The sequence below is a fragment of the Phyllostomus hastatus genome, unplaced genomic scaffold, assembly GCF_019186645.2.
Source record: "Phyllostomus hastatus isolate PE091 unplaced genomic scaffold, TTU_PhHast_1.1 phas_contig_118, whole genome shotgun sequence".
In the NCBI taxonomy this organism is placed as follows: Eukaryota; Metazoa; Chordata; class Mammalia; order Chiroptera; family Phyllostomidae; genus Phyllostomus; species Phyllostomus hastatus.
The window spans coordinates 6,882,761-6,898,574 of NW_025333543.1; the positions used below are offsets into that span (position 1 = coordinate 6,882,761).

The 15,814-nt window shown below is 38.3% G+C and overlaps 1 non-coding gene across 1 annotated transcript; it reads left to right on the forward strand.

Moving 5' to 3' along the window:
- The first annotated feature begins 5,014 nt into the window (after positions 1 to 5,014).
- Positions 5,015 to 5,145, forward strand: LOC123824820. Its single transcript, XR_006786764.1, has one exon. It is a non-coding gene; the product is annotated as a small nucleolar RNA SNORA42/SNORA80 family (small nucleolar RNA).
- Positions 5,146 to 15,814: the final 10,669 nt, after the last annotated feature.

Here is a 15,814-nt window from a genome sequence, read left to right on the forward strand (position 1 = left end):
CGTTAATTCTTCCAATCCATGAGCATGATATATGCTTGCATTTGTTTGTGTCTTCCTTAATTTCTTTTTTTACAGTTGTGTGGTTTTCTGAGTATAGATCTTTTACCTCCTTGGTTAGGTTTATTCCTAGGTACTTAATTTGTTGTTGTTGTTGCTGTATCAAATGGGATTTTTTTCCCCTGAATTCTGTTTCTGACATTTCATTGTTGGTGTACACCAATGCCCTCAATTTTGAACATTGACTTTGTATCCTGCTGTTTTGCCAAATTCACTAATTAGGTTGATTAGTTTTTTGGTGGAGTCTATAGGATTTTCTATGTACACTATCATATCATCTGCAAACAATGATAGTTTTGCTTCCTCCTTTCCAACTTGGATGCCTTTTATCTTTTTTTCTTGTCTGATTGCTGTAGCTAGAACTTCCAATATTATGTTTAATAGGAGTGGTTAAAGCAGAAACCTTAGTCTTGTTCCTGATCTTAGTTGGAAAGCTTTTTACTTTTGCCTGTTAAGTATGATGTTGGCTACAGGTTTCTCATATGTGGCCTTTATTATGTTGAGGAATGTTCCCTCAACATATTTCCACTTTGCTGAGTGTTTTTATCATAAATGGGTGTTGTACCTCATCAAATCCATTTCTGCATTATTAATATGATCATGTGACTTTTATCTTTCCTTTTGTTTACATGGTGTGTTGTGTTTACTGATTTGTGAATATTGTACCATCCTTGCATCCCTGGGATGAATCCCACTTGATCATGGTGTATGATCCCTTTAATATATTGCTGGATGTGGTTTGCCAATATTTTGTTGAGGGTTTTAGCATCTATGTTCATCAGCGATATTGGTTTGTATTTTCTTTCTTTGTTGTATCTTTATCTGGTTTTGGGATTAGGATGATGCTGGCCTCATAAAAAACAGTTTGGGAGTCATCTTTCTTCTTGGATTTTTTGGAATAGTTTGAGAAGAATAGGGGTTAGCTCTTCCTTAAATGTTTTGTAAAATTGTCCTGTGAAACCACCCAGTCCATGGCTGTTCTCTACCGGGAGTTTTTTGATTACTACTTTAATTTCACTAGGTGTTATCAGTCAGTTCAGGCTTTCTGCTTCTTGATTAATTTTTGGAAGATTATGTGTTTCTAGAAATTTGTCCATTTTACCTAGGTTTTCAAATTTCCTGGCATATAGTTGTTTTTAGTAATTTCTTACAAATCTTTGTATTTCTGTTGTCTCAGTTGTAATTTGTCCTCTTTCATTTCTGATTTTATTAATTTGGGTCCTTTTACTCTTTTATTATTTTTATTTCTTTAATATATTTTATTGATTATGCTATTACAGTTGTCCCATTTTCCCCCTTCACTCCCCTCCACCCTGCCCACCCCCTCCCACCCACATCCCCCCACTTTAGTTCATGTCCATGTGTCATAAGTTCTTTAGCTTCTACATTTCCCATACTATTCTTGCCCTCCCCCTATTTTTTACCTACCATCTATGCTACTTATTATCCATACCTTTCCCCCCTCTCCTCCTCTCACTCCCCTGTTGCGAACCCTCCATGTGAGCTCTATTTCTGTGGTTCTGTTCCTGTTCTAGTTGTTTGCTTAGTTTGCTTTTGTTTTAGGTGTGGTTGTTAATAAGTGTGAGATGCTGTCTTTTTAGTGTTCACATTTTTTATCTTCTTTTTCTTAGATAAGTCCCTTTAACATTTCATAAAATAAGGGCTTGGTGAAGATGACTCCTTTAACTTGTCCTTATCTGAGAAACACTTTATCTTCCCCTCCATTCTAAATGAAAGCTTAGCTGGATAGAACAATCTTGGATGTAGGTCCTTGCTTTTCATGACTTGGAATACTTCTTTCCAGCCCCTTCTTGCCTGTAAGGTCTCTTTTGAGAAATCAGCTGACGTTCTGATGGGATCTCCTTTGTAGGTAACTGTCCCCTTATCTCTTGTTCCTTCTAGAATTCTCTCTTTCATTTTTACCTTGGCTAATGTAATTATGATGTGCCTTGGTGTGTTCCTCCTTGGGTCCAACCTCTTTGGGACTCTCTGAGCTTCCTGGACTTCCTGGAAGTCTATTTCCCTTGACAGATTGGGTAAGTACTCCTTTATTATTTGTTCAAATAACTTTTCCACTTGTTTTTCCTCTTCCCCTTCTGGTACCCCTATAATTTGGATGTTGGAATGTTTAAAGATGTCCCAGAGGTTCGTAAGCCTCTCCTCATTTTTTTTGAATTCTTGTTTCTTCATTCTTTTCTGTTTGGTTGTTCCTGTCTTCATTCCGGTCCATTCCATTGATTTGAAACTCAGTTTTCTTTCCATCACTATTGGTTCCGTGTGCATTGTTCTTCATTTCATTTATTGCAGCCTTCATTTGTTCATCTAATTTGCGACCAAAATCAACCAATTCTGTGAGCATCCTGATCACCAGTGCTTTGAACTGTGCATCTGATAGGTTGGCAATCTCTCATTTGCTTAAAAGTACTGGCTGAGGGGCTTTTAATTCTGTTTGAGCCACCTTCCCCCCACCCACCTTTGGTCTGGTCGTGCTTGTTATGTATGAGGGGTGGAGCCTTAGGTATTCACCAGGGCAGGGCACCTCAGTTGCTGGGTTGTATGTGGGGGCAGTGTCCGAGAGGGAACAATGGTGCCTGCTCCGCTCTCTCTAGGACTTCAGTCCCCTCTGCCGCTTCCCACAAGCAGATTGGGCCCCCTGGTGTTGGCTCCTGGGTGGATGGGCTTGTGTACTTTCTAGGACTCTGTGGGTCTCCCCAAGGAGCTCTCCTGTGAGGCTGAGAGATTCTCCTGGCCTCAACCCCCACAGGTATTTTCAATCAGTGCTTTTAGGCTTTGTTTCCTGGCGCTGGGTCCCTGGGTTGTGCAGTGTGTGTCGCTCCCTGTTTTCACCTAGTTTATCTGCACGCAAATGTGTGACTGTGGATAGCCAGCTGCCTTGTGCCCCTTACTGGGTCTGCTTGTTGCCTCCTGCAACCAGGGTCTGCTACTGGGTCTGTCAGCTGCCCCTGTGCTTCTGGGGTCCACCAACTGCTGCCTGCGCCCTGCGCACCCGTGTCTGCCAGCCACCGAGACCCCTTGACCCTCTCTGTAGGCCTCTGACTCCGCCCCTCCTTACCGGTCTGGATGAATGGTTGTTAGACTTTCGTTCAGTTCTTTGCTCTCTGTTCTGGTTGTTTTTTTTGTTTGTAAATTTTTGTTGTCCTTAGTTTTGGTTCTGCGAGGAGGCACAGTGTGTCTACCTACACCTCCATCTTGGCTGGAAGTCCTCTACTTTTTTTCTTGATGAGTCTGGTTAAAGGCTTGTTGATTTTGTTTATCTTTTCGAAGAACAAGCTCCTGGATTTATCAATCCTTTGAATTATTCTTTTAGTCTCTATATAATTTAATTCTGCTCTGATCTTGATTCTTTCCTTCCCTCTATACACTTCCCTCTGGGCTTTGTTTGTTGTTGTTCCTCCAGTTCTAGTAGATGTAGGGTTAGGCTGTTCATTTGAAAAGTTTCTATCTTTTTAAGGTAGGCCTATATTCCTATGAACTTCCCTCTCAGGACTGCCTTGGCTGTACCCCATAGGTTTTGTACTGTTGTGTATTCATTTTCATTTGTTTCCAGGAACTTTTTGATTTCTTTCTTGAATTCCTTGTTAACCTATTCATTGTTTAATAGCATGCTATTCAGTCTCCATGACTTTGGATGTTTTTGAGTTTTTTCCTTGAGGTTGGTTTCTAGTTTCAAGCACTTTTGGTCTGAGAAAATCCTTGATATTTCAATTTTCTTGAATTTGTTGAGATTTATTTTGTGTCCTTCATGTAGTCTATCTTTGAAAATGTTTCATGTGCATTTGAAAAGAATGTGTATTTTGCTTCTTTGGGATGAAAGGTACTACGTATGTCAGTTAGGTCCATATAATCTAATGTGTGGTTCAGTTCTATAATATCCTTGCTGATATTTTCTTTTGAAGATCTACCCATTGTTGACAGTGTGGTGTTAAAGTCCCCTACTATAAGTGTGTTGCTGTCTGTATCCTTCTTGAAGCCCTCTAAGATTTTCCTGTATATTTGGATGCTCCTATGTTGGGTGCATATATGTTTATAATGTTTATGTTTTCTTGATGGATTCTTCCCTTAAGTATTATGAAGCATCCTTCTGTATCTCTTTTTATGGCCTTTGTTTTGAAATCTATTTTGTCTGATATTGTCTGATACTTGTCTAATATTACCCTGGCTTTTTCTCCCTGTCTATTTGCTTAGAATATTTTTTTTCCAACCATTCACTTTCAGTCTTTGTAGATGTTTTGTTCTGCGGTGGGTCTCTTGTAGGCAGCATATGTGTGGGTCATGATTTTTTATCCATTCAGCTACCCTGTGTCTTTTGACTGCAGCATTTGATCCATTTACATTTAAGCTTATTGTTGATTGGTACTTAATTCATTTTCCCCCTTTTTACATGTGTTACTTTCTCTTTTGCTGTTTTTTTTCCCATCATCTTACAGCAGTCCCTTTAGCATATCTTGCAATGCTGGTTTGGTGGAGGTGTATTCTTTTAGCCTTCTTTTGTCTGAGAAACTCCTTATCTCACCTTCCATGTTAACTGAGAGCCTTGCTGGGTAGAATAGTCTTGCTTTTGATTACATGGAATATTTCTTTCCATTCCCTTCTGGCTTGTAGTCTTTCCATCAATAAGTCAGCTGTTAGCCTTATAGGAGTACCCTTGTATGTTATTTCCTGTTTCTCCCTTGCTGCCTTTAAGATTCTCTCTGTCTTTGAATTCTGCCACTGTTGATGGGATTTCAAATTGGTGCAGCCACTATAGAAAAATTATGAAGTCTCCTCAAAAAATTAAAAATAGAACTACCTTATGACCTAACAATTCCACTTTTTGGTATATATATGAAGAAATTAAAAAAAAAACTAATTTGAAAAGATATAGGCACCACTATGTTCATTGCAGCATTGTTTATAATATCGAAGATATGGAAGCAACCCAAGTGTTCATCAATAGGCAAGTGGATACGAAAGAAGAGGTATATCCCTGGGTCTCTAATAGTGCCCCATGCCAGAGCAAACTGTGGCCTTGAACTATTGCCTGGCCTCTACCTGTAGACTGCAAGCACTGTAGTAGGTTTCACAGTGGAAAAAAAGAAAAAGAAAAAAAAGTGATACCTATATACAACAGAATATTTCTAAGTTATAAAAGAAGAATGAAATTTGCCATTTGTGAAAGCATGAATGGACCTAAAGTGTTTTATGCTAAGTGAGAGAAGTCAGACAAATGCCATATGTGTGTGTGTGTGTGTGTGTGTGTGTGTGTGTATTACTTTTTTGTAGAATCTAAAAATGAAATGAATGAACAAACAAAGAAAAACAAACTAATGGTAACAGAAAACAAATTGAGAGTTGCCAGATGGGAGAGAGGTTGAGTGGCAGATGAAAAAGGTGAATGGATTAAGAAGTACAAATTAGCAGTTATAAAAATAGTCACAAGGATGTAAAATACAGCATAAGGAATATAGTCAATAATATTGTAATGACTATATATGGTGTTAGCTGGGTACTAGTCTTACCCAGGTGATTACTTCATAAGTTATATGAATGTCTAATCACTGTTTTGCAAACCTGAAACTAACATAATATTGTATGCCAAGTGAATTGAAAAATACAAAAAATATACACAAAAAATAAATATTAGAGATTTCTTCAAGCCAAACAAAAGGATGCTAATTAGTAAAAGGACAACATATGAAAGTATAAATCTCATAGGTAAATGTAAATATTGTATATAGTTATTCGAGATACTTTAATGTTTAATATTGGTGAGTAAATCACTTATAAATCTGGTATAAAGGTTAAAAGACAAAAATATTAAAAATGACCATAACTATAATGATTTATTAATAAATACACAAGGTAAAAAGATGTAAACTGTGACATCAAAAACATAAAATGGTCTAGAGGAAGTAAAAATGTAGAGTTTAGTATGAGTTTTCAGTTAAGTTGTTATCAGCTTAAATATAAACTCTCTTATGTAAACCTCATGAAAACTACAAAGCAAAACCCTATAGTAAATAAACAAAAGATAAAGATAAAAAATCTAAGCACATCACTATAGAAAATTATCACATCACAAAGAAACAGAGCTAGAGAAGAAAAATGGAAAAGAGTAATCATGAAATATCTGGAAAACAATAAAATAGCAACACATACATCCAATCAATAGGGAACCCCTGTACACTGTTAGTGGAAATGAAAACTGGTACAGCCACCATGAAAACTATTATGAAGTTTCCTCAAAAAATTAAAAATAGAACTACTATATGGTTCAGCAATTCTACTTCTCAATACTTATCTGAAGAAAACGAATAACCTGAAAAGATACCTGCACTTTCATGTTTGTGGCACCATTATTTATAATAACCAAGATATGAGAACAACACAAGTGTTTATTAACAGATGAATAGATAGATACAGAAAACTTGACATACATACACAATGAAATATTATTTAGCCATAAAAAAGGACATCTTGACATTTGCAACAACATGGATGGACATGGAGGGCATTATGCTATTAAAATAGGTCAAAGACAAATGCTGATGATGTCATTTATACAGGGGTGGGCAAAAGTGGGTTCACAGTTGTTCACATAGAAATAAAATAATATAAGAATAAACTCTGTGTTTTGTGTACTCACAACTGTAAATGTACTTTTGCCCACTCCCATATATGGAATCTAAAACAGTAACAAAACCATGACCCCTCCCCCAACTTGTAGATACAGAGAACAGACTGATGATGGTTGCCGGAAGCGGGAGAGGGAGGTGGGTAAAATAGGTCAATAGGGTCAAAAGATACAAACGTCCAGTTGTAAAATAAGTAAGTCCTGGGGATATAATGTACATACATCATGATGACTGTAGTTAAGAATACTCTATTGTATATTTGAAAGTTGCTAAGGGAATAAATCTTTAAAGTTCTCATCACAGAAAAAATTTTGTTAACTATGTGTGCTGATGAATGTTAACTACACTTATTGTGGTAATCATTTTGCAATATATGCAAATATTAAATCATGATCTTATATACCTGAAACTAATATATTGTTATCTGTCAATTATACCTTAATTAAAAACATAAAATGAAACAAAATAGCAAATTTTGTATTTAAAAAAGAAAAAAAGATAAACCAGAGTAGTGGTTGGAAGAAGGTAAGTGCCATTCAACTGGTCTCCTCCACGTCCCTGAGAATTTTGCTCTCTCCTAATCCCACTGGTTAACTATTCCCTGCGTCTCCAGTTCAAGCTTACATGAAAGAGAATCTGATTCTCTTTCTTGTACCTGTCATCTCTGCTGGGTGAAGGGAGGAACACAGATATTGCATATTTTATAAATGGAATATTTGTGGCAACCCTGGATCAAGCAAGTTACCGCTGCCATTTTTCCAACAGTATTTGCTCACTTCATGTCTTTGTGTAATGTTTTGGTAATTCTCACAATATTTCAAATAATAATAATGAAAGATTATGACAAAAAATCTCATTCCATATTACCTATGTTCTTAGGTACCTTTCTCTGGCCAGATAGCTGGTAAAATAATATTTCTGGGTGTGTCCATGAAGCTTCTCTGGAAGAGATTAACATTTGAGTCAGTAACCTGAGTAAAAGAGATCTTCCTTGTCAATGTAAATGAGCATCATCCAATCTGTTTTGAGGGCCTGAATAGAGAAAAAGGTGGATAAAGGGTGAATTCACTTTCTAATTGAGCCGACACATCCATTTTCTTCTGCTCTTGGACACTGGTGTTCCTGATTCTTGAGCATTTAGACTTGTCCCACACCTTTCTCACGAGTTGGAACTGAATTCCACCAGCAGCTTTCCTGGTTCTCTAGCTTGCAAATGGCATATCATGGGATTTCTTGGCTTTCATAACCACATGAGCTTACTTATGTCTCCCTTTTGCTCTCCTGCTATATATGTGTGTGTGTGTGTGTGTGTGTGTATTCTATTGGTGCTATGTGTCTGGAGAACTCTACCTAATACAGTATATGTAAAATTTTTTTATTGATAAATGATTACCAATTTTTATTTTTGGTAATAATTATATAGCCCCCCCCCTTTCAAATCACAGACATGACCTATTCCTTAAAGTAGTATAACTCTGATAATTCTTTCCTTTTCTGGTACAATTTTGTTAAAGTAATTCATAGAATAATGAGCCTCCTGATGAAATCTAATACTCATGAGAGATAAAGATAGGCTAAAGAAATGTATGAAATTACAGGACACATTTTAATCAAGTTTAATGTTCTCTTGAACCCTAGTCATCCTTTCCTAGACCAAAAAAGAACTCTTGGGTTTCTTTACTTCTCTTTCTTTAAAAAGGTTTTTATTTATTTACTTTCAGAGAAATGGAGGGAGAAAGAGAGGGAGAGAAACATTAATATATGGTTGCCTCTTGCATACCCCCAACTAGGGACCTGGCCTGCAACCCAAGCATGCCCTAACTGGGAATTGAAACGAGGAACCTTTGGTTCACAGGCTGGCACTCAATCCACTGAGCCATACCAGCCAGGGTCACCTTTACTTCTCTTGAAGAGGTGGTAATGAGTGCAAAAGAAAGAAAAAATTACTTGAAAACATATAATTTAAGATGTGTAAACCCTGTAACATTCTAATAGTCTACTTAACAAAGTTTATTTTTGCTTAAGCTAAATTTATTGTTGTTAATTTTAGTGAAAAAATAACAAAGACTATACTAAAAAGTTGCGAAACTCATACTGATGCCAGACTAAACATTGTAAATCAAGGCAATGGCTTCACTGAGGTGAAGCATCTTGCATTTTGGGTGTGTAATGCGGACTGATATGGGGGCCCAGGCAGTGGTTAGCATGGACCAACTCAGAAGAATTTATTGTAAGTCTAAATTGTATACAGATCAATTTCAAGATGGCTGTAGAGTAGCTGGAATCTTCACTCCCTTGCTCCCCGCCCCAGACAGGACTTGCAGCTAAACTGCAGAGCAATCAGCTTGAAAAACCCGTTGAAGTGCAGCTAATCTGAAAATTTATAAACAGGAGCATGGGGGAAGGCAGGAGGTGACACAGAGAAGGTGAGCCCCCTCATGCAGGTGCAGCAGCTAGGAAGCTAGAGGGATATAACAGCAGTGGAGCTCCCTCCTCCTGGGAGTGTGGGGTGTCAGCCTCATGCAGAGATCCCCAATCCAGAGCCACAGAGGTGAGAAGGGGAGCCTGAGTTGCATCGGGTGGTGGCAATCAGTGGGGATTCTATACATCTGCGAGACTCAGACCACACCATCCCAGGGAAAGAACAATCCCATTGTTACAACACCAGCCTGGGAAGTTCCCTCAGGTCTGTGACTGCTGTAGGGGCAACTAGGCAGTTTGGGGCAGTGAAAGGGTTTGCTTGGTATATAGCCAGGAGTGACTTTGAGGGACCCTCTATTCTCTGGAAGGACTTTGGGCAGACAGCCAATTGGAGTCCAGTCTGTGTGGCTTGGGAAAGAGGATCTGTCTTGTCTACCTGCACTGCATGGGTGGCGCCACTTCCCCTAACCTGCTGAATTTTTTGGTCTCCCTGTCCTGCTGTGTTCCAAGGCAAAAGGCTATGGCACTGTACTGGAAATTTGGGCCTGCCCTGCTTGGTTAGACAGTGTAGGGGAGTGGGACATTTGGCTCATTTGTACCCTGCTGTGGCTGCTATGTGAAGAGATTGGAGTGCCAAGTGGGGCTGATTTTTTTTATCTCCTCCATCTTGGTTAGGTGGTACAGAGGTGCCAGGGAGCCACACAGAGCTGAGATTTTGTGATTATGTCTTCTCAAGTGGGCTTCAGCCTAAGAGTCAGACAAGTGTGTGCTGGGCTCTGCAGCTGTGTTACCTACCAGGAAGCAGATTTGAGCTCCCTAGTGAGTTCAGTCTGGAAGCCCCAGGAAAGAGAGGAAGGGCCCACCCCTATCAGGTTGTGGTCATCACCCCCAAGACTGTTTGAATTACCCTTTCCAGGTACTGGATACCCCCTACTGAGTGCAGGTCCCTAGGGAAAGGGAGAGCAGCTCAGAGCAAGGATATTCAAAGTGCAAGACCTGAGGCACACCCAACCTCTGGGCTCCAGAGACCTGACCTACCAAACTACTAGGGGCTTCACCGGCAGAGCTTCTGACTAGTTGCTAGGAGCTTGGTAGGGACAGTGTCTGATGTTGGCTTGTACCAGAGAAATCCCCGTGAGACCTGTATACCACATGGCCAGCTTTAGACAACATTTGAACGGGAGTTAACAGCTTCCCAAACAGCATGTCCACAGGGTGATTGCAGCAGGTACTAAACTCTGCTGGGGCAAAGCCCACTTTTTCATTTTTTAATTTTTCTTAATTTTTTCTCTTCTATTACATTTTCTCTTTCATACCTCTTTTTTCTCTTTCCTTTTCTTGTTTAATTTTTCTCTTTTCTTATCATTTCCATTTTTCTTTTCCTACTCTTTATTTTATTTTTATTTATATATTTATTTTTATTATTAGTATTTCTCTTTTTCTCTTCCTTCTTTCCTTTCATATTCTCTCTTTCGTTTCTTTTTTCTCCAATTCTTTTTGTCTCTTGTCTTTTATTATTCTTTTTTTGTCTTTTTTTATTCTTATTTTTTTGTTGGTATGTTTGTTTTTCGTGTGTGCTGTTTTCAGTTTTGGTTTGTCTTATTTTGTTCTGTCAGCACCTGTGCAACAGTTGGCATGATGTGGTCTGGGTTGTGCTTCACAGTCAGCTAGCCTGAGGGTTTAGCCCACCATGAATGGGACAATAGCAATCAAGACCAAATTACAACAGTAGGGCCAACATAACCCACACAAGAATTATTCCTAGAGCACCCAGCTCAGGAGATCAGTGAGACTGCACTGCTGAGTCTCACAGGACACCTACAACAGAAGGCCACCCCACCAAGTGTGGAAGTCATAGCAGTCTATTTAATATATAGAAACAAACACAAAAAGACAGCCAAAATGGGGAGATAATAAAAAAAAAAAACAGGCCCCAAATGAAAAAAACAGAAGGACTATCCAGAAACAGAGCTAAATGAAATGGAGGCTAGCAATTTATCAGAAGCAGAATTCAAAGTAATGGCTATAAGGATGCTTAGCAACATGAAAAAGGACATAGAAAACATGAAAAACAATCAGTCATAAATGGAGAATAACATATTTGAAATGAAGAATGCACTGGAAGGAATAAACAGTAGGCTGGATGAAGCAAAGAATTGAATCAGTGAATTAGAAGATAAGGTAGAAAAAAATCACTCAATCAGAGCAGCAAAAAGAAAAAATTAAAAAACATGAGGATAGTTTGAAACAACTTGAAACATAACAACATCTGCATCATAAGGGGCCAGAAGGAGAAGAGAGAGATCAAGGAATCAAAAACCTGTTTGAAAGAAATATAGAGAGAGGAGTTAAATAAATAAAATTACAAATAAAAGAGATGAAGTAACAACTGACATGACAGAAACACAAAGAACTGTAAGAAAGTACTATGGACAACTATATGCCAACAAATTCTGAGAAACTACACTCTTCCAAAACTCAACCAAGAAGAATCAGAAAACCTGAATAAGTGAGCAACAACTAATAAAATTGAAGCAGTAATAAAAAAAAAACCTTCCAGGAAACAAAAGTCTTGGACCAGATTTTACCAGTCAAAGAAGAACTACCTCCTTCTCCTCAAACTACCCCAAAATATTCAAGAGGAGGGAAGACTTCCAAGCTCTTTTTATGAGGTCAGCATTATCTTACTTCTAAAACCATATAGAGATACTACAAAAAAAGAATATTATAGGTCAGTATCCCTGGTGAACATAGATGCTAAAATCCTTAACAAAATATTAGCAAATGGCCCTGGTTGGTGTGGGTCAATGAATTGAGCACTGGCCTGCAAACCAAAGGGTCGCTGGTTCAATTCCCAGTCAGGGCACACACCTGGGTTGTGTATGGGCCAGGTCCTCAGTTGGGGGCGTGTGAGAGGCAACTAATTAATGTATTTCTCACACATCAATGTTTCTCTCCTCTTTCTCCCTCCTTCCCCTCTCTCTCTCTATAAATAAATAAATAAATAAATAAATAAATAAATAAATAAAATTGGCAACAGAAATGCATTAAAAATATCATGCACTATGACCAAGTGGGATTTATTCTGGATGCAAGGTTGGTAAAATATTTGCAAACCCATAAATGTGATACATCATATAAACAAAATGAAGGATAAAAATCATATGATCGTATCAATAGATGCAGAAAAAGTAGTCGATTTAATCCAGCACCAATTTATGATTAAAAAAAATCTCACCACGGGGGAACAGAAGGATCATACTTCAACATAACCAAGGCCATATACGAAAAACCTAAAGCCAACATACTTGGTAGGCAAAAACTACAAGCGTTTCCCTTAAGAATCAGGAACAAGACAGATGTGTCTGTTTTTACCACTCTAATTCAACATAGTACTGGAAGTTCTAGCCACAGTGATCAGGCAAGAAGGAGAATTAAAAGGCATCCAAATTGGAAAGGCAGAAGTAAAACTGTCTTATTATAGATGACATGGTATTTTACATAGAAACCCCTCAAGACTCCATCAAAAAAACTTATAGATTTAATAAATAAATTTGGCAAAGTAGCTGGGTACAAAATTAATATTTAGAAATCAGTGGCACATTTATACACTAATAATGAACTCTCAGAAAAAAGAAGCTAATAAAACAACTCAATTTACTATTGCAACAAAATGAATAAGGTACCTAGGAATAAACTTAACCAAGAAGGTACAAGACCTATACTTAGAAAACTATAGTACACTGAAGAAAGACATAGAGGAAGATATAAACAAGTGGAAGTTAATACTGTGTTCATAGATTGGGGGAATTAACTTCATTAAAATGTCCATACTACCCAAAGCAATCTATATATTCAACACAATTTCTATTAAAATACCAATGATATATTTCATAGATCTAGAGCAAATGTTCCAAAAATTTATATAGAACTTAAGAAGACCCCAAATAACCTCATCGATCTTGAGAAAAGAACAAAGTTGGAGGGATCAAAATACCTGATATCAATCTATACTACAAGGCCATTGTCATCAAAACAGCCTGGTACTGGCATAAGAACAGACACGTAGATCAATGAAACAGAACAGAGAGCCCAGAAATCAACTCACGCCTTTATGTGACATCAACTGATATTTGACAAAAGAGGCAAAAGTGTACAATGGAATAAAAGCAGCCTCTTTAATAAATGGTGTTTGCAAAACTGGACAGGTACGTGCAAAAAAAAAAAAAAGGAAAAGAAAGAAAGGAAAAAGAAAAAAGAAAGAAAGCAGACCACTAACATACACCATACATAAGAATAAACTTAAAACAGATAAAAGACTGAAATGTAAGTCGTGAAACCATAAAAATCCTAGAAGAAAACAGGCAGTAAAATCTTAGGTATCTTGTGTAGTGATGTTTTTGTTGATATATATCTTAGGGCAAGGGAAAGAAATGAAGAATAGAAACAAATACGACTACATCTGTGGATGGATACTGACCAGCAGTATCCATCTCAGCTGCGGATGCTCGTCAAAACATGCTAGAAACATACACAGAGACAACCAGGTCCTGTGGGGAAATAGGAACAGCATGGCCACTCCTCATGTGGGGAGCACACCTCGTTCCCCCTCTGGAGAGGCTTTTTATTGGTTTTGTTTGAATAAGAATTCAGGTAAAAGTTCATTACTCATTGCTAGGAAGTAAGGATCAAACAATAGATAACAAGGAAGTCTGAGGGCCTATTTTGAGTCAGGGTCAAACAGCTGTAAAACTTTAAAGAACAAACTTACTTCTTCCTTGGACCCTTATCATTCAACTGAGAGCATTCTAAACAAAGCAGGTTTCACAGGAGTTTACATATTCTTTCTTAGGCCTGATCACCTGGGGAACCTGCCCTTTTCAGCACAGAGCTGCACCACTCTGTCATTGTTTCAGGCTTAGGTGGAGCGAGGGAAGTAAGGCAGCCAAGGGATAAGGAGATTTTTTTCCCAGACAATGAGGACTCAGGCTGTATCACAGCCAAGGAGCAAGGGTCCATCACCCCCTTTTGCTGTAGTCCCCAAAGTCCTTTCTTGGGGGCCTCCCACGTGATCGTGCCTGTCTTAGATCATTCCCCCCTTGGGGAATCTTACCCGTCATTGGCTAACCGACCAAGCTTTGGGGTTCAGTTATGAATGAAGCAGCAGAAGCAGCGCTCCTGCCAGGGAGATATGCTTTTGTCTCCTTGCTGGCTTATGGTCCAAGGCCACTCCCTCTCCTCCTTAGCCTTGGCGGGGTTACAGCTTCTGATACCAGGCAGGGCAGTTCTCAACATACATCAAACTAGAAAGTTTCTGCACAGCAAAAGAAACCATCAACAAAATGGAAAGGGAACCCACTGTATGGGAGAACATATTCACCAATGATAGATCTGATAAGGGGTCAATTACCAAAATATATAAAGAACTTATATAACTCAACACCAGAAAGACAGACAATCTAATTAAAAAAATGGGCACAGGATCAGAATAGACACTTTTCCCAAGAGAACATGCAGATGGCCAGTAGATATATGAAAAAAAAAAAAACGTACAACTTCACTAATCATTAGAGAGGTACAAATTAAAACCACAATGAGATATCACCTCACACCTGCAAGAATGGCTACCATAAATAAGTCAATAAACTACAAGTGTTGGAGAGGATGTGGAGAAAAGGGAATACTCATGCACTATTGGTGGGAATGCAGACTGGTGCAGCCACTGTGGAAAACAGTGTGGAGTTTCTTCAAAAAATTAAAATTGGAACTGCTTTTTGACATAGTGCTCCCATTTCTGGGAATATATCCTAAGAATCCCAAAACACCAGAAAGAAAATATGGAACCCTATGTTTGTAGTAGCATTATTTATAATAGCCAAGATCTAGAGAAAGGCCAAGTGTTCATCAGCAGATGAGTGAATAAAAAAGCTTTTACCCTTTGTGAAATCATGGATAGACCTGGAGATTATTATGCTAAGCAAAATAAGCCATTCAGAGAAAGACAAATATCACATGATCTCACTTATATGTGGAATCTAATGAACAAAATAAACTGACAAACAAAATAGGACCAGAGGCATGGATACATGGAACAGACTGACAGATCTCAAAGGGGAAGGGGTAGAGAAGGCCAGAAGGGATTAGCCAAAGAACATGTATGCATATAAGAACAGCCCATGGACACAAACAACAATGTGGTGAAGGGGCGGTCTAGGTGGAGAGGGGTGAAAGGGGTGAAATGGGGGGCATCTGTAATAGTGTCAATGATAAATGAATGAATGAATGAATGAATGAATGAGGTTTAAAACTCAAACAAAAAATTATATGCAAATCAAGCAGGCAACCCCTGCATGTCTAAGATGGGAACAAAAGATTGGGTTGTTACCCTTGTAAGTTACAGAGGTTACATCTCATAAAAATTATACTGCATTTTACTGTGTTCATCTTCACAAATAAAATTTTATTATGAGGTAAACAGAATTTTGAGGACACTGAGATCCTTTATTAATAAGATTTATATCTTCACTTTTGACTGCATATTCAAAATTGTTTCACTAGGTTCTGGATTCCACTGGGAGAATAGGAAAGGCTTCTGCAGCTTTTGTTGGCTGAGCAGGAGGAGGCTGGAGCCTTGGTCTAGAACATCAGGCAGTAGAGGGGAAAGAAGAGTAAACAGAAGGAGGAAAAGGCAATTTTCCTTT